This window comes from Gekko japonicus, unplaced genomic scaffold (assembly GCF_001447785.1).
Source record: "Gekko japonicus isolate JY-2015 unplaced genomic scaffold, Gekko_japonicus_V1.1 scaffold290, whole genome shotgun sequence".
NCBI classification, from domain to species: domain Eukaryota; kingdom Metazoa; phylum Chordata; class Lepidosauria; order Squamata; family Gekkonidae; genus Gekko; species Gekko japonicus.
Genome location: NW_015163613.1, coordinates 1,314,304 through 1,338,918, shown reverse-complemented (window position 1 = coordinate 1,338,918; position 24,615 = coordinate 1,314,304). Strand labels below are relative to the sequence as shown.

General features: G+C 43.5%; 1 protein-coding gene across 1 annotated transcript in view; it reads left to right on the top strand.

Moving 5' to 3' along the window:
• The first annotated feature begins 2,438 nt into the window (after positions 1 to 2,438).
• Positions 2,439 to 24,615, top strand: part of PRICKLE1 (prickle planar cell polarity protein 1) — an 86,704-nt gene continuing 64,527 nt past the window's right edge. The window contains exon 1 of the mRNA XM_015407355.1: positions 2,439 to 2,646. The gene's annotated coding sequence lies outside the window, so the exon portion shown is untranslated. The remainder of the gene's footprint in view (positions 2,647 to 24,615) is intronic.

The window sequence follows — 24,615 nt, the reverse complement described above, 5'->3', positions numbered from 1 at the left end:
GAGTGCAATTGTGCGATAGTTTGAACATTCCTTGGCATTGCCCTTCTTTGGGATTGGAATGTATACTGACCTTTTCCAATCCTGTGGCCACTGTTGCGTTTTCCAAATTTGCTGGCAAATTTCGTGCAGCACTTTAACAGCATCATCTTCTAAGACTTTGAATAGTTCAGCTGGAATACCATCACCTCCACTAGCTTTGTTGTTAGTAATGCTTTCTAAGGCCCATTTAACTTCACATTCCAGGATGTCTGGCTCAAGGTCAGTGATTATACCGTCGTGTTTGTCAAGGACATTGAGGTCTTTCTTGTATAGTTCTTCTGTGTATTCTTGCCATCTTTTCCTAATCTCTTCTGCTTCTGTTAGGTCCCTACCGTTTTTGTCCTTTATCATGGCCAGCTTTGCATGGAACGCTCCCTTGATTTCTCCAATTTTCTTGAAGAGATCTCTAGTCCTTCCCATTCTATTGTTTTCTTCTATTACTTTGCACTGTTCATTCAGGAAGGCCTCCTTATCTCTCCTTGCTGTTCTCTGGAAATCTGCATTCAGTTGGGTAAATCTTTCCTTTTCGCCTTTGCCTTTCGCTTTCCTTCTTTCCTCTGCTATTTGTAAAGCCTCATCAGAAAGCCACTTTGCTTTCTTGCATTTCTTTTTCTTTGGGATGGTGGTGATTGCTGCCTCCTGTACGATGTCACGAACCTCTGTCCATAGTTCTTCAGGCACTCTATCTATCAAATCCAGACCCTTGAATCTATTCTTCACCTCTACTGTATATTCATCAGGGATGCGATCTATGTTAAACCTGAATGGCCTCGTGGTTTTCCCGATTTTCTTCAGTTTAAGTCTGAATTTTGCAATGAGTAGCTCATGATCTGAACCACAGTCAGCTCCAGGTTTGAAATTGATAGAGTGTATTAATTGAATGTTGTGAACCACCCTGAGCCCTATTTGGGGAGGGCAGTCTAGAAATCAAATGTTTAAATAAGAATAATGATGATGATGATATTAATAATGTTTTAATAATTAATAATGTGTTTATTGATTTTCAAGTACAACACTTTATTAGTGGCAAATGTATTCTTATTTTTTTGCAGGAACACAAATTATGCCTGGTAAACTTATTAAGCATGAAAAGCAACCTGTCACTTGATATTTGCAAACTTCTCAAATGCTGGCCATCTAAAGTCTAGAAAACAGGGTGCTTTTTGGAAAATACAAACAGCAGTTTGTTCACAAACATTTATTGTCTTTTCATAGGACTATTTAAGGAAGTAGTGCCAAAGAATGAAATTCCATTGATTTCAAGCACTTATTTATTTGCACGGCATCACATAGGACCTGAGTGCAGGAATGGATTGCTTGCATGAGTGTGCACACACAGAGAACTTTAGGACTTTCTACTTCACAAGTATCTCCATGGGATAAAAAATACTGACAAGAGCTAAAACAAACAAACAACCCCCCCACCTTAAATTACTCCTTACATATTGGTGGCTCCAAATCTCTCTGTGAGGGCTCAGCCCAACCTAAAACACACCTGAGCACGCATAAACAAATACGGATTGCAATGTAATGAATAGTAGTAGAATGTAATGTAATTTGGAATGGTAGATTGGAATGTATTTATTTCTCTGGTCTGGGGACACCAAATAAATGGTAATCAGATAAACTAAGCTTGCTATTTCTGTTTGGTCCTTGAATCTTTATTATGTTGTACGCTAATTTAATGATAATTTACTGTATGAACTGGTAACTTCTGTTTCAATGTATCTGAAGAAGTGCACACGCACACAAAAGTTTATACCTTGAATAAAACTTTGTTGGTCTTAAAAGGTGCCACTAGACTCAAACTTTGTTCTGCTGCTTCAGACCAACACGGCTACCCACCTATATCTATCTTCAGGGAAGAAAACTGCCCCTCTTAACAGAAAGCCGGAGGCCACGGATAAAGTAATTGTCAATTTCATAGGGGGAAATTGGGAATGTAAATCTTTCCTCCCATTTCCCGGAGTCCAATCCATCAACCTAATCTGTTCAGCTTCTCAAACTCTTGCTATGCCTGGTAGAACTTCAAATAGCTAGAAATGCTTTTGCTCAGCTAATCATCCATCCAATCTAGCGACACCCAAGACCAGCCCCTAAAAAGCACGCTCCTCCTAACTCACCCCTTCTCCTTGCCCCCTTCCCCTTTCCTTCCTGCTTTGCCTTACTCTGTAAGCTGCTCCCCCCAAATCGTTCCCATTCACTCTCAACTAGTAACGTTGTCAAGCAGCCCTCTTCTTTAGCGATCCAGCTCCCCGGGTTTTGCAAGCTGCCGGCGAGACAAGGCCCTTCGGCGATTGGCTTGTGCAGCTGGCCGCAGCCAATGGGCTGCGGGGAACGCTGGGCTCCTTGTAGCGGCATCGAGCGGCTGCGTTCCATTAAGCAAAGAGCGTGGAGCTGCGCGGTTGTCTTCGGCGGCCGGACTCTTTGCACGGAAAGGCTCCCGCCTTCCTCCTGCGGTCCTGTGTGGAACATGCGTGGCTCCGACTTGCGCTGACTTCTTCAGGCCGGGGAGCGCCGCAGGTTCCTCTTTGCCCCTCGATGTCGCCCCGTCGTCTCTGGTAGGAATACCTGGCTGCGGCGTTGCTGGAGTCCTGCTCTCGGAGGGTAAGTCACCAGAGGGTCCGTGCGTGGGGAGAGGGGGGCGCCGGCGGTGGTTCTGGGCTTGGTGGGAGGCGAAATCGGGCCTCTGGGAGGGGAAGAGGCGCAAGATGTCAGCCGCCCCCGGCGACATCGTCTTCTGTCACTTGGCAAAAGAGAGAACGGGGCAGGGTGGCCAAATCGAGCCCCCCAGACGTCTTCAGAGAGGGACCGATGAGACTTTGGAGCATCCCTCCGTAGGGCTCCCCTTGAGTTCTGGTCTCTGTTGTTGAAACTGAACAAGGTGGAAGGAGGGTGGTTTCTTTTGGGTTCAACGAGGCGCCGCGTCCCGGGAACGTGTGTGTGGTCGTTGAGGCGGTCCTCAGGATCCTCCGCATCGCTGACCTTGGCCGTGGCCAGAGTTCAGGGCAAAACGGCTCCTCCAAAGCGCCACTCCGAAAGAAGTGGGAGGAAAAGACCAGGATCGTCTCTCTTCTTCAGTGCCCGGTGCGGGTTGATTCGGGGAGGGGAGTGTGGTCGAGAGAGAACTCCGGGGAAGGCTTGCCGTTGAACAGCCCCTTCAGGAGCACAGCCGAGAGGAGGGTTCGCTTCAGACGGATACTGAACTGGCTGCTTTCTCGGTGGTGCTTTGCGCCAGACGCTGCATGCGGCGGGGCGATGCACACAGTCCGTAGAAACGGAACGTAGTATTAGGGGCAGAGGAAGCTATTTATTATAGCGAGATCGGGACGTAGGTGTAATTAAAAACTCTTGGCCCGCACGGGAGAAAAAGCTACATTTATCTCGTGTTGCTGGTAAACTGTTGCTCTGTAATCAAAGGATGCCATGCGCTCCCCCCCCCCCTTCTTCTTTTTTTTAAAGGGAGGCCGTTGCTACAGAAGAGCTATTTGTTTATTTTTACTCCCCGGGCAAGGGAAGCCCCATCTGTCATTCGAGCAGGCTATGACTATAGATGGGTGTGAGTTTCAGTGTGTCTGCTTGAATCGGGCTCCAGATGTGTGAGCTCAGCTGTTGTCTGTCAGTGGGGTGACAACTGGCCTCCCCCCCTCCCAAAGGCTTGGCTTTCTCCATTATCCTCAGCTAAGTGTCAGTGTTTCAGCCCCTGTTCTATTAGTTGGCGTGTACTGCAATCCCATGGGAGCAAGCTGTTTTGTTTGGCTGTCCTAACAATATGTCTGTGTCTAGATTCTTGAAGGGGGGGGTTGCACATCTTTACAAAGATATATTTAAAACATGGCTTAAATTCAACTTTTTAAGGAGTAGATTTGTCTTCTGCTGAGAGAGAGAAAAACGAGGTGGCATTTGCTCAGTTCCCCTTCCCTTTCAAACAATGCTCCTGTCCTCTGTGGGGACCTACAACTTAAACTGCAACCATTTATCTTGGCTGTCTTCTTGGGTTCCTTTCTGTGTCTCTTCAGCATGAGCTCAGCAGAGGCTGGATGCTCGGGTTTGGCCTTGGTCAGGCATCTGTCACTGTTCCACAGCTGGGGGCTCAGGAAAACAAAATAAAGCTTTAAAAAAAATTGCTAGCTTTAGTGCTTCTAAATGCTATCAACTGTGGAGGGCTTGGAACACAGTAGGGAAGATTTTTACAAGTACCCCAAGCCAATGTTTATGCAGAGGATTTAAAGGTTAATGGTGGATATTCTCTCCTTATTAAAATAAAAAGGTGTCAGAAATAATGGGTGTCATTACTCCTCAATGTATCTTTCATGGTTTGACATGAAGTAGGGAGGTTGACCTTTTGGTATCTGTCTATTCCTCCCCCCCAAAAAAATACTTTTTTTTTTTTGCTGTAGCAATATGGAGCCTCTAATGATGTTTCCCCCACCACCACTCAAGAACAATCTCCCTTTTCTTTGGCTCTACTGAAACTTTGCTCAGGAAGCAAAGACTACATTTATCGTACACCTCCTTTTTCTAGTGGTTGTGTCCAACATACCACTAAAGGGATAGTGCCGAGTTTGTATGTGCCTAATATTAAGTGAATCACAGCAGTAAAAGATCAACAAATATTTGTTTGGCAAGCAAAAGCAGATAGAAACTAAAAAACCCTGCAGTTTGTTTATCCTGGTAGCTAGTCCTATTGAGATCTTGGGGGCCTTAGTCTATAATCCTGTACACTCTTATTTGGGAGTAAGCCCTGTTAAACTAAGTAGGAGTTACTTCAACATTAAGCATACATAGGATTACACCACACCTCTGCTTTCAGAATTTGGGATTTGTGTAGCTGATGTTCCTCTTCTGTTTTAAAGGTTATTGTAGCAAGTCAGCCTTGGTTACCTGACAAACTTTAACATCAGCTGTGGGAGGGGGGAACCTTTACAGGGTTAATAGCTGAGCTATTAAGATTGGAGTCAGATGTGGCTGAAAGCAACAGGGGAGTCTGGATTTCCCTAATATCCTGTAATATAACTGCAAAGGTAATTACATTTTTTAAAAACCCTCTTTCTATTTAGCATTTTAAAAAAAATAAACCATAGCCTGCCTCAGTGGAACAGAAATAATTTGACACATAATAGTGAATTGTGGCTAGAAAAACTCAGCCTAGATTTAAAAATCATGAAGGAGTTTCACATAGAAATAAAAGAGCTGCTGCTATAAAAGTAACCCTGTTTAAAGGGCAGCATTTGGGGAAGTCTTTCTAGATAACTAAAACACAGTCAACTGTATAATTGTAGCTATATCACTAAAGACTCTTATGAAAAACTATCCAGAATTGTTTAAAAAGTTGAGAAAAAAGAAAAGGTCTGGTCTAGAGACATTGTAAAAATGTTGGGTTGAGAGGTGAGGCTACCTGGTTTTTGGCCTTGCTCAGGAAGCTGCCACTGTTCCACAACAATCCTTTGGTTCCGTGTTAACCTCTCACTGCATTATACTGTGTTTGGTCTATCTCCTCCTGCTATCTTAAACTACTTAAGTGTGGTGTTCCTTCAGCACACTGGAGTCAAAATAGTGCTGCCTTAGGGGAAACAGAAGCCCTTTAATGGAATGTTGCATCACCATATCTCTAATGGAATCACTGGAGATGGCCACTTTTGAGGAGGATTTAGCTTATGTAGCAGACACATGTTGATCTGTATCAGCAGTCTCACATGTTAAATCAGAAAGGGCAAGTCATGCCCTAACTTTGAGCCAAAAAGTTGAGTCTCTGAATTGGAAGGGATCCAAAGTCCATTTTAGACATCTTCCTGGCAGAAGGCAGGACCACCCACACACGTCCAGGAACCCACTGTATCTCCACGGGTCTCAAAAATTATTTATTGATAGACATATATAATTCAAGTGGCACAAGAATGCCCTAGTTCTTGTTTGACCAAAGTTGCCATAATCCTTTAATCACTAAACAATAACTTCAAAAGTGTCCTGTTGACCGTGTGACAGATCATCTGAAATAAGCACGTCACTTACTTGTCAATGTGCTCTTGAAAAAATCTTCACCAGACCTGAAATTTGTAGTAAAACATGTGACTAGTTATTTCAAATTTCAATACTGTGGACAGTGTGTGCCATGAACAGAAGCATCTCATGTGACACTATGATTCCTGTTTTCTATTTTAAGATGACAGCTGTGTGGCTTTAGTGTTCTTGACTGTGTCTTAAAACAACTTATTTTCTTATCCCCATCTCTTTTGTGCTGAACATCCCACCTGGTGAAGAGTTCTAGAGAACTTCATAGGCCGTATACTGTCCTTGATACACTTGGTTTAACAAAGTCTTGGTTGGTTCGGATAAATGCTGTTATGTGCCTGTTGCTTTGGAATATGTCTGTGGACAACATGGCTTCTTGCATCCTTTGTCTAAGGAGCCTGAAGACTTTAAAATAAAAACAGGTTGGGTACCTAGTCAGCATTGACCCGTCTGTGCTGCTTGATGTTTTGGGGTTACCTGAGGTTATCCATTGTTCAGTCTTCAGCTCTCTCATTGCTGTACAGGTGAGTATTTATTGCCTGCATATGTGTTTGCAGCAATGGGGTCTGGAAAGAAGAAATGTCAGCCCTCTTTCCCTCTTTCCCTCCCCCTTTCAGCTGAAGAATGGTGGGAAGCAACATGTTTTACAAGTTATAGCACACTGATGTCATGACATTTCTGGCAGCGATACTCAGATAGACTAATCAGATCACTTTCCTCCTTGCCAAAATGACAGTCTTTCCAGATGTAGTTTCCTTCATTGCTGGTCCATTGTCAAAGGGTATTTCCAGTTCTTGAGAGAAATTACTCAAGGGATTCTGTAATGAGTCTTTCTTTGTCTTTATATTGTGTTCATGTTTAGACTTCATTCGAAATGAATTAATCTCACTTCTTGTTAGGTTTTCTCTAGGAACTTTTTATGGCAGCATGACGTAGATTTGTTAGACCCCCTTTTCATGATTGCTTCTCTGCAGAGAATTTTCCCAGTGTGCACAATAATTAAGATGTCACGGGAAAGATGTATGAGCCAACGCAAATACTTTAATACTTTTAAAGAATCTGCTACAAACATGCAGATATTTGCCTCTTCCTGGAAAGGTGCCTAAAATATTTGTTCTCTCCTCGGGAGACACCCCATTTAACCAGAAAAGCCCAACTTTAATCAGTTGGCTCAAATGCACATCATTCTGTGGTGGATCTTCATGCCCAAAGCTGTACATAAACCTGGTGCAGATACTTTCCAGGATCATTCTTGTTGCCTGTCAGTGGATTTGAATTCCCATTCTGGGACAGCTGACACACTTCTACAGCCTGGAGGCCAGTACCCCTCTTCTCTTCAACAACGACTCCAGTCCTTGTAAGGAGCTTGTACAGACAGGACCCTCTGAAAGTAGCAGATGCCCTAAAGGCTCTCTTCCCCCAAACTAAGGAGGCACATCTTGCTTGAGAAGTGGTACTGCTTGGGGACTGTTATAGATACTCCCATATTTCTTGTGAACTGACAGTGCCACTTCCCACCCATAAGGGAAAGATACGCCAGTGACCTGTGTGGTGACATTTCCTCTGGTGCTTGGGGCGGGGCTCCTGCTGGCTTAGAACTAAGTGATGGGTGTTTTCAGACTAGTGCAGGGAGGGCTGAGGGTGGGTGTAGCTCATGGGGACACTCCTTGGTCATGCCTGTTAAAACAGCTGTAAGCATGCTTGGCATCTAGTGGCCAGAAGAGTTGCTCTTCTGCTTTCCAAGCCCCTGGGCTTCAATTTGCTATCTTTCTGTGTACATTGGGATGTTGTGTTTCATTACTTCTAGAAGGACTGAGGGAACATTCCATTCATAAGTTGAGCTCAGCTATGCTTTGTTAATATGAGCTGCAGATCCCACATTTTTACGACTGTGGTCAGTAACGGTTTTCTTTGAAATGCTGCCAGTTAAGCAGAATGTTGGCAGCGCAAAATAGCTGGGCATCAAAAAGTATTTCCAAGTATTTCCTTTGAAGAATGGAGTGGTGATAGTTTTTTAAGTTGTATCAGGATACAAGATGTCCTGTGGCTGAGTACTCCTCTCTCCTCCTCTGCCTTTAGTTTCAGTGTGTGTGTTGTAACTTACACAGTGAAGGATCCAGGAACATCCTGTTGTGATCAGCATTATTGAAGCTATGGATTGGATGCATATATGATAGAGATCCATATCCTCAAACGTGGGATCCCTACTGAACGCCTGTAAAGTAGGTATGGCTGGGAGAATTCAAGCACAAAAGTTGTACCTTCTCCTCCCAGTGAACTTTGTTCTGCCTGGACTTGTTTCTGAAGTTAAAGCGAACCTAGAAGAAAATAAGCTGGGGAGCTGGAGTATTTGGGTAGGAGGAAGTGGCATGTGGACAAAGTCTGCCCACCAGTTTTCTGCTCAGAGTGTACTTCTGTAAACAGCCCTTTTTAATGGGAGGTGACCGAGACCTACAGATCAAAATGCCAGGGTTGGTTCTTGTGAATTGTCAGCAGACGTTTCTGATGGTCATGAATCTTTCCAATTTTCCCTTTCCCAGTAGTCCTTTCCAACCATGGCCAAGTTCTTCCCCAGGGTGTCAAGACTCAGTTGGTCTAATAATCATGTGGGTTGGGAGCCTACGGTGGGAAGGAGACAAAATCACCCTCTCCTCCTTTTTCCATCAGCAGTACTGTGCTGATGAGAGGCAAAAAAAGGTGATTTTGTTCCCTTTCTGCTCCCCACTGCAGCCTTCCAAACTACATGGCTAGGTTCTGTAACCCTTGGTATAAGCTTTCCCAGGATCAGAGAGAAGTGCTGCGGGGAGGGGAATATGGAAAGGTGCTCAATTCTTGCATTTGCACGTTATGCTACTGTCATATGTAGCTCTATCCTTGGCGGATGTGGGTCTGATTAATACTTGGATAGGACACCATTGAGAACTCTATGTTCCTAGCTCAGTAGTGCTACTCTAGATGGCATCAGCAGATCTCCTGGGTCTTGTGCAGAGGTGTTTTCAAGCCATGGCAACCAAATTTCTTTTAATTGAATATGGCAGGGTCTGGAACATTGCTTCCCCATCTGCTTCTGTTGAGGAAGCAGCTCTGTGTGGGGAATTCTAAGTTGCTATCTAGGTTTCCATGCTACTGTTGACATTTTTCAGTGGTTTACTGCTGGTTGATGCAGTGATGGCCACAAACACACTTGGCTTTAAAAAGGAATGAGACAGATTCATGAAGGGAAAGTCCATGAAAAACTACTCGCCATGATCACTGAAGGGAGCATTCCCCTTCAGAGGCAGTAACCCTCTCAATACCAGTGTTATGAGGCAACATCAGGAGGTGGCCTTGTCCTCTGTGCTCTGATTTTTGGCTCTGCAGGACTACTGGTTGATCACTGTGTGAAACACAAAGCTGGACTAGATGGACCACTGGTCTGGTCCAGTAAGACTCTTCTATGTTCTTACTGATAATCAAGGATACACTGATCATATGTATTACAACAAAGAGGGGCAGACCACCTTGCAGCTGCAAAGGTGAGTATTGCTTAACTTATCAGTATGTCTTTGGCCACTATGTGTCCTTAGGCCACTAAATCATGGTTTGGTGTGAAATTCTGAAAGGGTGATCATTTGGTGATGCGTAAAACTTAACATAGTTTGGTCATGTGTCCACAGTAAAATGACTAGCCTTTCTAGGTGTTTTATGCTCTTTTCTTATATGTATCATTCTGTCAATAATGCAGAACAACACAAGTGGACCCAGTAATTTGTAAAGTCAATGACACAGGAAAGAATTACTGTACAAGTTCAAACTGTTAAAGACACATTAACAAGTCATATAAATTTCTACTTGATTTTACTAGGTGAACTTCATCCGAAGACAGAAGCCCAGTCACAGTGCCAAGGATGTTAAGGATGGAGGATGTTAAGGATGGAACGTTTCGACTGAACGTCTTTTTCAACCATCCTAATGAAAAAGAAGAAAGCTTTTTACAGATTTTTTACAGATTTTTTACAAAAACCGGAATTGTTGAAGACACCTGATTACAATACAACAATAAACACAATTGTTTGAATGTACATACAATAAAACCCAATTGTTTGAATATACATACAGTTTGTAGTACTATTATTTACTTCATGTTTCCATTAAAGGTACAAGTTATCTACAAACAAAAATCACATAACCTTATTATAGCTTACATGTTTGTTTAAAGCATAACCTCAATCCCTTCATATAAAATTACTTATTTAAATTTCTCTTACCTAAACTGGCTGAGAGCAGCTCCCAAATCTTTACAGCATTTTATTCGGATAGCAAATCTTAAACATACAGGTTCAAACTAGTTCCTTATATCCTATTAACCAGGTCACATGATATTGGATACTGGAGGAGCCACCTTACCAACAAACCCAAAGTACTTGAGCATTTGTTCCTCTATTCATCTAAGTGTAATGCCAAAACAGTGTGCCTATTGCTGTTAAAGAGTCACATGATATTGGATGCTGGTGGCTCCTCCAGCATTCAATATCATGCGACTGTTTTGGAATGATTGTACTTAGATGAATAGATGAAAAATGTTCAAGTACTTTAGGTTTGCTGGTAAGGTGGCCCCTCCAGCATCCAATATCATGTGACCTGGGAGTTTGTCCTGATGATTCTTTAACAGCAAATAGGTACACTGCTTTGGCATGATTGCACTTAGATGAATAGAGGAATAATGTTCTAGTACTTTAAGTTTGTTGGTAAGGTGGCTCCTCCAGTATCCAATATCATGTGACCTGGTTAATAGGATATAAGGAACTAGTTTGAACCTGTATGTTTAAGATTTGCTATCCGAATAAAATGCTGTAAAGATTTGGGAGCTGCTCTCAGCCAGTTTAGGTAAGAGAAATTTAAATAAGTAATTTTATATGAAGGGATTGAGGTTATGCTTTAAACAAACATGTAAGCTATAATAAGGTTATGTGATTTTTGTTTGTAGATAACTTGTACCTTTAATGGAAACATGAAGTAAAGAATAGTACTACAAACTGTATGTATATTCAAACAATTGGGTTTTATTGTATGTACATTCAAACAATTGTGTTTATTGTTGTATTGTAATCAGGTGTCTTCAACAATTCCGGTTTTTGTAAAAAATCTGTAAAAAATCTGTAAAAAGCTTTCTTCTTTTTCATTAGGATGGTTGAAAAAGACGTTCAGTCGAAACGTTCCATCCTTAACATCCTCCATCCTTAACATCCTTGGCACTGTGACTGGGCTTCTGTCTTCGGATGAAGTTCACCTAGTAAAATCAAGTAGAAATTTATATGACTTGTTAATGTGTCTTTAACAGTTTGAACTTGTACAGTTCATTCTGTCAATAAGACAAGTAGCAAAAACTTATTGCAGACTTTCTTTGGTCCAAAAGAGTAGCAATGAAAACACTTTGGGAGGCACATCAAGGGGGAGTGCCATACCCTGTATTATTATGCGAATAATGCACATGTTCCATTGAAGGGAAGTTTCAGAAGAGAAATAATGGTTTGCCAGAGAGTGCCAGAAAGATGCTGAGGCTTTGCTGCCTTACTCACTTGGTCCAAGAAAAGCAGAAGACCTAAGGTGTGCTAAATACCATGCTACAAATAGGAGACCACTGAGAGTAGGAAAAAAATAACTCCCTATTCAATGCTTGCACACAATCCAAGATGTAATCCTTATCCTATGGATATCTTGATCTTGGGAAATTGGAATCGAAATCAAAGGCTTAAAGCTTATTTTCTAGAGGGTCATACTGAATCTCAGAATGGGCAGGCTGCTCCTCCTTCTGCAGTACTTTCAGACCTATGGTTGTTTCCAAACGGAACCAATGACTGTTGCAAAAAACAGTCTAGAGATTTAACACCACTTGCATACAGATTGTGGAATGTATAACAGCAAAATAGAAAACACCTGTGGCATGCTGGGAAGCACCATGGGGATGACCCTAGTGGAAGAAGAATGGTCTGAGGAATGGAATTTGTAAAGTATCCGTTTGAACAAATGTTCACTATATGAATTGTAAAGTCCTAATCCTACTTGTGTTTGCCGCTGCATGCTTATATGTGTGTGTGTGTGTACACACGCACACACATACAATGTTGAACTTGATCTCTGCTGAAGGGACTGCGAATAACTTGAAAGCTATCTCCACATGTGGCTACAATGTCCAATAACCTAAGGATTTTGGGAAAAGATATTAACAGGCATAGGAACAATCTCTGGTTACCACATGGACTCTCCTTCAGAACTGCTGCTTTTTAGTCAGAAAAGACTAAACACTGGTGAATATCCTTGTAAATGCAAACAACTAATAATGTATATGTTCATAGCTGCCAGAATGACAGTTCAGACCACTGAACACAAATACATAGAAACCCCCCAACCAGCTGCCAGTAGCACAGAACCTGTTGGTGGTATTTGAGATGCTTGGGAGAAAGGCAGCCATATAAATATTTTAAATAAAATAATTATGGTTGTTATGGAGAAAGTAACACAACCAGGGCTGATACCATGCAGAGATGATGCTACTTATGGAATGTGATATATAGCTGTTTAGGAGTCAAATTCCAAAATGGATATAGGAATGGAGAGTTCAACACTTTCTCAACTGGGCTGTGTGGCATGTATGTGCTTGCGCAGGTCAGCTGGCCTTATGTGTAAATGATACCCAGTCTACAGCCACCAGATATTTGAGGTTTCCTCCCCCCCCCCAGTGTAGAAGAAAGGGATGCAGAGATGCCCCTCACAGACACCCGCAGCAGTAGGTGGGAGTAGTAAATGTGTGGAGTTTAGGAGGCTGGCTTAGTTTGGGTAATGATTCGGAAATGTGTTGGTTGGTGTGACTGCAGGAGGAGAAGTGCTGACGAGTTACAGGAAGGGAAAAGGGGATAGAACACAACGAAGAGAAGATCAGTTTGATCAGTGAATGGGAGTAGCGTGCATATAACAGTACCTGACAGAGGTACTGGAAAATGTTGTCTTTCTTGTGCCTTGAAATATTGCATTTTGTTCCTGGTTGTGCAGATGGATGCCAGTATCTAAGAGCCTATAGGTAGCCTGGGGAGTTATGTGAGATCTCCCTTTGCCACATATAAAAGAAAGACCTATAGAATATTCCTTACCTCCATGTGTTGAATAGCTGTGTTGGTCTGCAGTAGAAGAGCCAGTGGCATCTTAGAGACCAAGATGGTTTTGGGAGTGATTTTGTATCTGACAAAGGAAGCTTCAGGAGCACTGAAAGTCTTGTTGGTCTCTAAGGCGCTGCTGAAGAGGAATCTAGCTCCTTACCTCCAGCCACCGCTTCCAGGTCTGAATTCAACACTATTCTAGTGAAGAGGGCTGAAATATGGGGGGCCCTGTTCCTGTCTGTCTTTGAGCCTTGCTTCTGTTCTGGCCTTCATTCCAACCGGCCTGATTACTCAGGCTCTGAAACACACGTGCAGCGTATCACAGGCAAGAAAGATCGGTCAGCTAAGATGTAATTGGTTGAGGGCACCTTCTGGATGGGATATTCAGTTTGTCTGCTGCATTCATGATTTGCAGATGAAGGTGATTCTAATCTATGCAGAGTAAAGATGTCTTGTTAGTTCTTATTTCCTCCTTGCCCTGAGGTAAGGGAGCTCTGGGGAGACAGTGGTATCATTTGTTCCACAGACTCTCCTTTCTCTCATCCAAATATGTTCAGTATTGCTCACTAGATTCCTATATTTTTGGATCTTCACTGTGCTGCTTATATCAGGGATGGGCATTGATGGACCACTGACCAGTTTCTAGCAGACCACATAGCAGTTGCTGGGATTCTTGCAGATAGTTCTGGACTCGATTCTCCTTGATGCGACCCAGCAAAATATTACTTAGGATCTATTAACAGGCAAAGCAGTATTAAAAGACCCTGACAATGCACTTTTGCCTGAATGTATGTTCTTTCTTTGTTGTCCACATAAGTGGACAAAATAGATTCTGTTTAGAAACAAAGGAAGCCCACACACAACTAAAATCAGCCCATGTCTTTTTTGTATGATATGTCATACGATGTTTGGCCTGGAACCCTATTAGCATTGTCACAGCTGTTTCCAAAAAGTGTGTATTGCGCAATCTCAGAGATCTGTACTTCTTTGTGTGTCATGATTATCATATGGATAACTTCATTGTGAGATCCTTCTGACTTGTAAAAGACACAAAGAGAGGTTCTGAAGTGATAAATACAGTTTTCATTTATGCTTGCACTGGAACAATTAGAATCTTTGTCTTTGGTACATGAAGAAAAGAATAATATGAAATAGTCATGTAAATTCTTTTGTACTCATGATAGAAGTCTAGACAGCATAGTGGGCTATAAGCCAATATGTCTCTCCCCACTTTGTTTACAAAAGAAACTAAACCAGAGCACATGTAAGTCCTAACAACAAAGGAGATCAGATCACAATAGGTGTCCACTGGCTGCTTCAAAAGGTTTGTTCTCAACTCCGGCTTTACCTTGAGGGAGGGAGATACTGGTGATCAAGTGATGTTGTCATTGGCTGATAATGCTCACAGTAGGCTGTGGAAAAGTATATATTAAAAAAAGCAGTTTAGAAAGTTACAAAAAAGATATGCCAAAAGCCCTGGGATCATATTACTGACAAGTAGAACCATGCGCCCCCCACCAATGAGGGCAGATGGTATTTGTGGGGAAAATATCAGGTGTTCCAACCAACCTCCAACTCTTCTTTAAGGTTATGCATTGGCTTCTGTCAAGGTCAGTTGCCACTTAGTGACTTTGCAGTGCTTGGTGTGGTGGTTCAGGTGTTCTAATGTCTGGGAGACCCCGGTCTGAAGTAGCACTTTGCCATGGAAGCTTGCTGGATGACTTTAGGTTAGTCACTCACTTTCAGCCTATCCTACCACATAGGGGTGTTGTGACGCTAAAATGGAGGAGAGGAGAATGATGTAAGCTGCCTTGGGTCTACACTGGGAAGGAAAGTTGCATATAAATAAAGTAAATGATTAAGTTGGTGCAATAGGCTGGTGATGTATGTCTCTTCTGACCACTCTATCTGCCACATCAGCAGTTCAGGCCATTCATGGCCTCTTTCTCCCACCCTTTAGGGCTTCTGTCTCTTTGGTTGTTTTTAGATAGTCCTGTTTTTAGATAGGCTATAAATTGTGATGTATTTTTAATATTTTGTACTGCTTTTATGTTTTATTAGCTACATGCCTGTTAGCCGCCCTGAGCCTCCGGGGAGGGCGGGATAAAAATGTAAATAATAAATAAATAAATAAATAAGGTATGCCATGCTTTAGTCTTCTGCCTCTTCCCTTCTTCCAGCTGCTACTCCAGGATTGTATTCATTCACTCAACTGTGCTGTGTTCAGTGTTGTTGGGGCAGTTCCCATTCACTTACCTCTGTCTGTCTGCTGCTTCAGTCTGCCTACCAGTGCTGCCCAGAGTGTCTGCCCTTTCCCCAGTACCAGCTGTCCTCTGCTCCACTGTGACATGCCTAAGGCTGTCTTAGTGGCATTTGTACTGTTCAGCATTCATGCACTGGGAGAGGGCCAAGGAAGCCTTTTACAATGCGGTTTGCCCTTTTGTATTATTTTTAGAACGGATTATTCTTATTGATTTTAATGGAATTCTGAATATTCAGAAATTCTGGATTTTCTAAATTCCAGTTATTGAATATAGACAATTCTAATTCTGAATCTGGATGTTGTTGCTAGTGCACCTTCCTAATTAAAACCAATAGGCTTAGGTTGCAGTAACTCTGCGTAGGATTGCGTTGTCTGTTTTGTGCCATCAGTCTATACAATTATTTGGTGTGTATTTCCTTGCTAATATAAATATAACTGGGAGTGATTAGGATGAGATGGATCTTCAAAAAATCCCACCCCTTGAAAGATGCAGGCTGCAATAATAATACTTCTTTTCACAGAACTGGAATTTAGAATGTTGCCCTAGTCTGAAAAAAGCAGCAAGTCAAACTTTTTGCTGTTAAGTAAGCATTGACAAATGACTACAAATAGTTAACTGTGCAGAATCCCTAAGGAGGCCCACTTTGTATGAAAAGGTTAAGTAAGATTAATCCTCTTGCTCTGGTTTAAAGTCAGAATCGGTCATAAAATGCCTCTTTTCATGTTTGGGTTAACAAGAAAAATATTCCAAACACAGCCCTGCAAGTGGTCATGATAACTGCAGAGATGCCTGGGTCCAGTAGGGTTTTTTCTTCAAATCATGAATGCTACGCCAAAAATGCAGTTTGTAAACCCCATGCTGATGTTTAAGAGTATGTGCCAGTGTTACATAGAGTGGGCTGTGTTACTGCAAAGTCTTGTGTTCATTCTTGTGTACAAGGCTCTACATGATCATGTGCGACAGCCTATGTGGATATGTGCATAAGGCTCACCACAGATAATTGACTGAACATGTGGATGTTACAGAATGGGACCAGTGAGTGCAATCCTGTGTCCATCTATTGTGTTCAGGGATTTGTGCTTCTAACACTGCTATGAACTTCATTGATGGGACCCAGTCCCAGCCCCTCTGATGAAGAATCGCATCTTTCTATTCTTTTTCCATCTGTAAGTTCCTCCTACTGCCCTATATCACTGGAAAAATGGATGCTCTCTAACTTGTAAAAGTTTCATTGTTGAATGACTCCAAATTGGATTTTGGATTGATGCATCTATGGCAGAGGTCAAAGCTAAGAAAACTGAATGGTAGCACTCAGGGCACAGCAGTTGGAAGTGATTCTCAAGCGAGATAGCAAAGGTATGATATACACGCAGGTGGTTATGCATCCATGAAGCTGCCTTCTATGGAATCAGACCTTTGGTCTATCAAGATCAGTATTGTCTGTTCTGACTGGCAGCAGCTCTCCAGGGTCTCAGGCCAGAAGTCTTTCACATTGCTTATTGCCTTAGCTTTAAACTGTAGATGCCAGGAATTGAACCTTGGACCTTCTATATACAAAGCTGATGACAACCACTCTACCCCAGCCCATTGATTGTTGCTTATGTAAGCATAAAGCCACCCAAAATACTTTGCATTCATTAATCCTGCCTCTTTTTGTTGTTGTGAGCACATGGGGTGGGGAGAATGATTTCTGAATCCCCCAGAAATTCCATCTGTAGCTGCTAAGCACTGATACAACCCTTCCCGCCCTCTCTTTCATGATCTGTCTAAGTTCACAGAATCAGCATTGCTATCAGATGACCATCTAGTCTCTGTTTGAAAAGGAGGAGAGCCACCCCGCCCCCGAGGAAGCCTGTTCCACTGTTCTGATTTAATTGCAACCCATTGGTTCTGGTCCGAGCTTCTGGGGCAACAGAAAACAACTCCACACCATCCTCCAGATGACAGCCCTTCAAGTACATGAAGATAGTTATCACTTCTCAGTGGTCTCCTCTCCAGGCTAAACATACTCAGCTCCTTCAGCCTTTCCTCATAGGACTTAGTGTCCAGACCCCTCACCATCTTCGTTGCCCTCCTCTGGACACATTCCAGCTTGTCTATATCCTTCTTAAATTGTGATGCCCAAAACTGAACACAATAGGTGAGGTCTAACCAGAGCAGAGTAAAGCAATACCATCACTATGTGTGATCTTGACACTGTACTTCTGTTGATACAGCCCAAAATGGCATTTGCCTTTTTAGCTACCACATCACACTGCTGACTCATGTTCAGTGTATGGTCTACTAAGACCCCTAGATCCTAGGAGTATTTTAGCTTTCTTACCCAGTAAGAATTATACTATTTTGAGAAGAGTGATTTTTTTCAGTGTGTACATGTGGGGATGCACAAGAAATGAAGGTTCTGAAGCCCTTCTCCCTCTATGCGTCAGTCTTCCACTTCCCATGGCAGCCTTATTTTCTGAGGTTGAAAAAACAATTGCAAAATTACATACAACATGGCCTTTCTATAGTGTGCCATACATATGATATGAATTTATTTATGATATATGACAGGTCTTCATTTAGAACTGGAAGTGCAAAGCCATACTAGAAAATTCTGGGAATGGATTTTATTTGCATCTTCAGTTCCCAGTTTTGGGACTCTGCTTAATAGCTTGTTAGCAACATTTTGTAATTCTGTCAGCTCATCGATTTCCACCTTAAAACAGATTCAGCCTGTGGTGACAAAGAATTAATTTTCCAAAAGAAAACCATCTCAATTTGCTGTCTCCACACCGTCGCTTGGCTGTCATTTCAAGCCACATCAGTTTTTCCGTTAATGGAAAACTTTTTCTGATTTTTTCAGACTTTCACTGAATAGTTAATCCTAGGGAAGTGTCTGCTGAACAGCTACATAAAAACCTCAGTATTGCTACAAGTCTTGCTGGATACTAGTATGTGTGTACTTTTTGGCAATATGTGGAGGTCCTTAATTGGCATCAGAGCTCAAATCACTGACTATGATTATACAGGAGTGCTATAAAAAATATCCACACTAGCTCTTGAGTTTGTTTTCCCACCCGCAAACAGTTGCCTTATTCATCAGACACAAACTTCCACACTGGTTGGTTCAGTTTAAAACACAACACAGGGGTCCCAACTGAAAGTTTTCACTTAGTTCTGCAGTCTGCTCAGTGTGGCCAATATGAATTTGGAACAAAAATGATGTAGAGAAAACTTTGTGTCCGTAAGGAGGAATATTGAATTTCACTCCATACCAGAAGCTGAATTTCTTGGTGTTTTCTGATGATCTCCACTGCCTTTTTATATCTCATTGAAGTATTCATGATTGTTCTGAAGTAAGACCTTTTAAAAAGATCTGAGCTGTTGTTCTGCATGATCTCTTGGCTAGAAATGCAAATGTATCTGAACAACACATTGTGCCCTATCAGTCCAGTTAGGTCACTGAGAATTTTCTGCCAACAGAAGAAGATTCCTTCTCTTGCTAAACCAGGCTTCTCAATTAAATGTAAAGCGTAAGATATGAACCCTACCCAATAACTTTTTAAAAAGTAAACAGTTCCTCTGACACTGCTTATATAAATCCTTAAAGTGCTTCTTTCTCGATATTATGTAGGAACTTTTCATGCTGCCTCTCCAGGGAAGGATAGCGTTTTCTGTAGAGGATGTTTTAGGGAAATGTGTATATTCCAGAACCCATTTGCCTACTCGCCTGTGGGTAATGGAAACTGCAGTAGGGATGCCAGGCCCCCATCTGGCAGCCCTAAGAGCTTTGGTGGCAGGGCAAGGGGCAGGTGTGATATCAGCCAGTGCTCTAGAAACTCTATGGTATTCCTGTAGAGTTTCTAGAGCATTGGTACATGTCTTATGTTGCATCCAGATTTTTGGTCAGATATGATCTTTGGCACACAGTATGACATTACAACATGGAACATCTAAAACATCACTTTTGGTTTCACTGGAAATGTTGTCAGCATACCTCACTTTCCCAAGTTGCCTCCTCCGCCTTTCCTCCCTCTGGCACTTTAGGCACCAACATTCTACCAAACAGGTTGCTGGGAAGTCTCCCGCTATGCCAGGAGACCTGGATATCCTCTCAAGTCATCCTGAATTTTCTTTAAAATGGTTGAATAAAATTTTAATAAATGATTTTAATAAATAAGGAATTATGTGGTTAGTCAGCTGTGATACTATGGACAGGGCAGTCCTAACAATTAGATCCTTCTAAGCCCATTGACTTTAATGGGCATAGAAAGATGTACCGGTAACTCTCCTTAGGATTGCACTGTAAATCATTTCTGTTTTAGTAGCCAGTATTGTTTTCCACAAAATGCACTAGCCAGAAACCATGTGGAGAAGATGCCTAGCAGTGTCATCCTAAGCAGAGTTTACCCCCTTCTAAGTCTGTTGACTTCAGTGGACTTAGAAGGGCACAGCTCTGCTTTGTTGTTGTTGTTCAGTCGCACAGTCGAGTCCGACTCTTTGCGACCCCATGGACCAGATCACGCCAGGCCTTCCTGTCTTCCGCCGTCCTCTGAAGTTTGCTCAATTTCATGTTCGTTGCATTGATAACACTGTCCAACCATCTCATCCTTTGCCGTCCCCGTCTTCTTTGACCTTCAATCTTTCCCAGCATCAGGGTCTTCTCCAGTGAGTGCTCCCTTCTCATTTGGTGGCCAAAGTATTTGAGCTTCAGTTTCATTATCTGGCCTTCCAGGGAACAGTCAGGGTTGATTTCTTAGGATGGGCCGAGCGGGAAAGAGGCAGGAGGGGCTGAGGACTGTCCCCCTCCTGACAGGAAGGTTTGTTAGACAAGAGAGCTGGCTCAAAGGATGCAAATTAGGGTAGATAGAAGAATACAATAAAATTCCCTGTGCTTTAGGAAGCTATTTTAAAACTACATTTAAGCTGCAGTACACCAAACCTACCAAGAGCTATTAAAGAGGGAAAAAAGCTAGATCCACCCAAAGATGCAGGAAGCAGTGAAATTACAAAAACAAATCTCATTGTAGTGGAAACTGGCTGACACCTACAGCTGCTTTTTATTAGGCATAGCACAGGAGTATATCAGAACCCAGTTAAAAATAGGGAAATATGAAATTGACTCTCCACCCCTGCATTTTTCATTGCCTATTGAAGCTATGGTAAAAGGAAGATCAGAACTGGGCCAGTGGAAGTATTTGTGGTATTCCCAGCTTGCTGTACCCACAGTTTTTGCCCTGACATAACATGATTTTGACAGCAACCGTGATGTAATCGTAAAATGTCCAAAAGAAGTCACAGGTGGTAGAAAAATGACTGTCCCACCATGCCTAGAAGTCATGGCACAAGCCCTAAGTCAATCATAGCTCTGCTAAACACTATAAATCCTAACCAAGTACCAATATCTCAGATTATAGAGTGCATGGATGGGGCTATGTGCTATGGTGATAAGAACTCTAGGGGAAGAAAACATAGGACAAAAAGAGGGGCATGTTGTGCAAATATCCAATGGTGAGAACAAATACTGTAGAACAAGAGGCGGGACCTGCGATACTCGCGGGTCGGGGGCAATGTTCCCTCTAAGCTGTGGAGTCTTGTGAGCAAAAATTCTACCTTGTGAGCTACTGGCATTAAAGTTGCGAGCCAGCAATTTGGCTGTTGCATAACTTAGTTTCCTCTGGAGCCATCCTTCCTGAGCTAAGACAAAAATGTGTGAGCCAGAGGCTAAAAAACTGTGAGCTAGCTCACACTGACTCAGCTTAGAGGGAACACTGGTCGGGGGGAGTATTCCCCCGGCTCCCGGGTGGCTCACCTGCTGAAGCAGCAGAAGCACAGCAGAGAGGAGGATGCGGTAGCGGCTGCTGGTGAGCTCAGCAGGTGGTCTGCTGGACTCGCCAGGCTTCCCCCACACACACACCCAACGGCAGCTGCGGCTGAGTCTAGTCACTGGCCCTCCAAGGTTTCTCCCCCCTGCCACCGTGAGCAGCAATGGCGGCGAGCCCTGTGTGGCTTTTACGCCCCCCCCCCCCCCACGACAGCAACAATGTTCACGGCTCCCAGTGCCGGCACTCCAAGGCTTCTCCCTCCCCCTGCCACCCCGCCGCTGACAGCAGCAACAGCACCAAGCCCTGCACGACTCTGCCACAGTTCCTATTGGTAAGTGCGTAAGGAATGCTCTTTTACTTTTGGGAGGATTTGCCCCAAATGTGCAGGAAAATCTCTTTGCCCCCTAGGTGCCCCCGATGTGTGGATTTAGGTACATAAGAACATAAGAGATGCCAATGTTGGATCAGGCTTAAAGATGGGGTGGCAGGAGCTTTTTCTGAGGCAGAGGGAGGCCACGGGCGCTCAGGGTGCCGGGGCGTTGCTGGTGGGGGTGGCGGGGGCTTTGAATCTGGGTCTCTCAAATCTAGTCTGATCTGCTCATTTCCCCTTCCTCCATAGCCAGTAAACCAAAGCAGTCCAGTGGCACCTTTAAGACCAAGTTTTATTCCGGTACAAGCTCTCCCTCCTCTGTAAGGGCAGATTTCTCTCCCCCCACCCCCATAGCTAGCAATCCAAAACAGTCCAGTGGAGCCGGAGCGGCGGTTGCTGCCTTCTGACACACTTCCGGTGATGCCAGGGGGTGTGGCATGTGCTAATGAGTTATGCTAATGATCTCCTGCACCTCTCTTTCTACAAAAAGACCCCTGCGCTACCAGCCACACCAGTGCACAGGGCTTAGGTTTGGGTTGCATGGAACTTATCCTGGCTGTTCTCAAATCCATGATACATAAGGTTGCAAGGTCTTGGCTGACAAGCATCAGGGCAAGGCAATAAGGGTGAAATTGCTGAAAACTGGCATCGTGCCTGTGGTGCAAATACCAATATCACCTCCAGGTCTTATTCAGAAGTGACATCATGTCACTGGTATGATGCTGGCTTTCCAGCATTCCCCTCCTCCCCGTCATCCCCACTGACCGGTGCTTGGCAAGAAAGAGGAAGGCTGGGAGGTCTCCCTAATGCTGGAAACATGGAGAATAGGAGTTTTCAGTTGGATCCAATGGCAGGGCACTCGTCTTCCTCCTTTATTTTATTTCCTTGTTTTTGTGCTAACAGTCTCTTCCAAGATGTTGGGAACAACCAGGGCTCTAGTCGGGGGGGAGCTCTCAGGTACGGAGCTCCGGAAGAGAACCTCTAGGGGGCGGGGCGGTCACGTGGTGAAGCCCCGCCCCCTTCTTTACCCCGCCCTCTGCTTCGATCCTCATTCCGTTTGGGAATGAGGATGAAGCAGGAGGGTAAGTAGCCGGGCCTTCTGACACACTTCCGGTGATGTCAGGGGGCGTGGCCTTCTGTCACTTCCGGTGATGTCAGGGGGCGTGGCATATGCAAATAAGTTATGCTAATGAGTTATGCTAATGAGCTCCGGCAGCTCTTTTTCTACAACAAGACCCCTGGGAACAACTATTCAGAGGTACATGCCTTAGGAAAGGTTTTGTAAATGTATGGCCAGATAGTCCCCAAAAGAATATATTTGCCGTAATGCTAGGGCATAATGCTTGTTTACCTCAGCACTTCAGGAATTTACGATCTGACGCAGAACTAGCTGTTGTTAGTCTGGGTCTCTGTTAATAGGACTCTAATTGCCATTCTGGAATCCTGTTAATCATGGATTATCAAATTAATTTTTTCCCTTTTAATACTTGGGATGAGGTCATGGTATAGTTGGCTGTGAGGCTGCCTTTGAGGGCTTTGCTTAATTGCAGGGGAGAATTAACTCAGGCTTTGCACATTTTAATGGTTCCAGGCATCTCCACATTTTCCCCCTCTCCAAAGCTGCATAACAGTCCAGTTGATTGTACCTTAACTGCTGCTGCCTTTGGTAAAGCTAGTGTGAGATTTGTTTGAAAAGAGACATTTACCTTTAAAAGAATTTGACACACACACACCCGTCAATAAATGGATGAAATAAAGCATACTTGTATCCACTAAGGGACGTTGGAATCCAGTGAGAAGGAGAAACAAGGCACTAGATGGCACTCTTAAACTTGGAATCATCAGTGACTTGTCCTTGGAGTTTTTTTCAGTGAGGAGAAACTAAGAAAGGCATCCTTAAAAAGCACAAACCCCAGCTTTGATAACCTCTGCCTGCTTGGTTCCCCCCCCCCCCCTTCAGACATACCAGGTAATGATGTACCTTAGAGCAGGCTCCAGAATGGTGGGTAATTGAACTCTTCTTGGGCTTGGCAATGGAGTAAAAGGTAAAGGTTCCCTTGCTCGAAAGCCAGTCGAGTCCGACTCTAGGGTTGCAGTGCTCATCTCCATTTCAAAGCCGAAGAGCCAGCACTGTCCGAAGACGTTTCCGTGGTCATGTGGCCAGCATGACTAGACACCAAGGCGCACGGAACGCTGTTACCTTCCCACCAAAGTGGTACCTATTTATCTACTTGCAATTTCTTGCTTTCGAACTGCTAGGTTGGCAGGAGCTGGAACTAGAGACGGGAGCTCACTCCGTCATGCGGCACACTCGGGTCTCAAACTGCTGAACTACCGACCTTCCACAGCCTGCAGTTCAGCGTCTTAACCACTTGAGCCACCGCAGCTCCTCTGGCAATGGAGTACAGCAGATGAATTAGCTCATTTAGGCAAACACTTAATGTTCTCTGCTTAGCAGGAGGAATGTTTATGGAGCATTATAACATTAGAATTCTAAGTACTTGCATTTTCAGTGAGAACCAAGGTTATGACTTGGGCACCACTGGGGGACTTTTTATTTTATTCATTTTTTATTTTGCGTCATAACCCACCTTTCTCCCTAATGAAGACCCAAAGTTCCTTATACAGTTCTCCTCCCTCTTGCCCTCACAACAATCCTGTGAGGTGGGGTAGATTGAGAGTGTGCAGCTGGCCCCAGGTTACTTAGCAAGCTTTCATGGTGGAGTGAGTATTTGAATCTGGGTCTCTCAGATCTAGTCTGATATGCTAACTGCCACACCACTCTGGTTCTCAAGGCAGATCTACTACTGGGATTTTTTGTGTCTGAAGTGGGCAGGGCTGCTTCTGTGGTGATGCTTGTATCATCCTAGATGATAGTCTGTTTCTCCAGTTTTACTTTTCAACATCATCCCTAACTTTTTTTTGTTCTCTAGGAGCACATGATTATTTCTCTACGGGGGGGGGGGGGGGGACCAAAAACAAAAAAACAC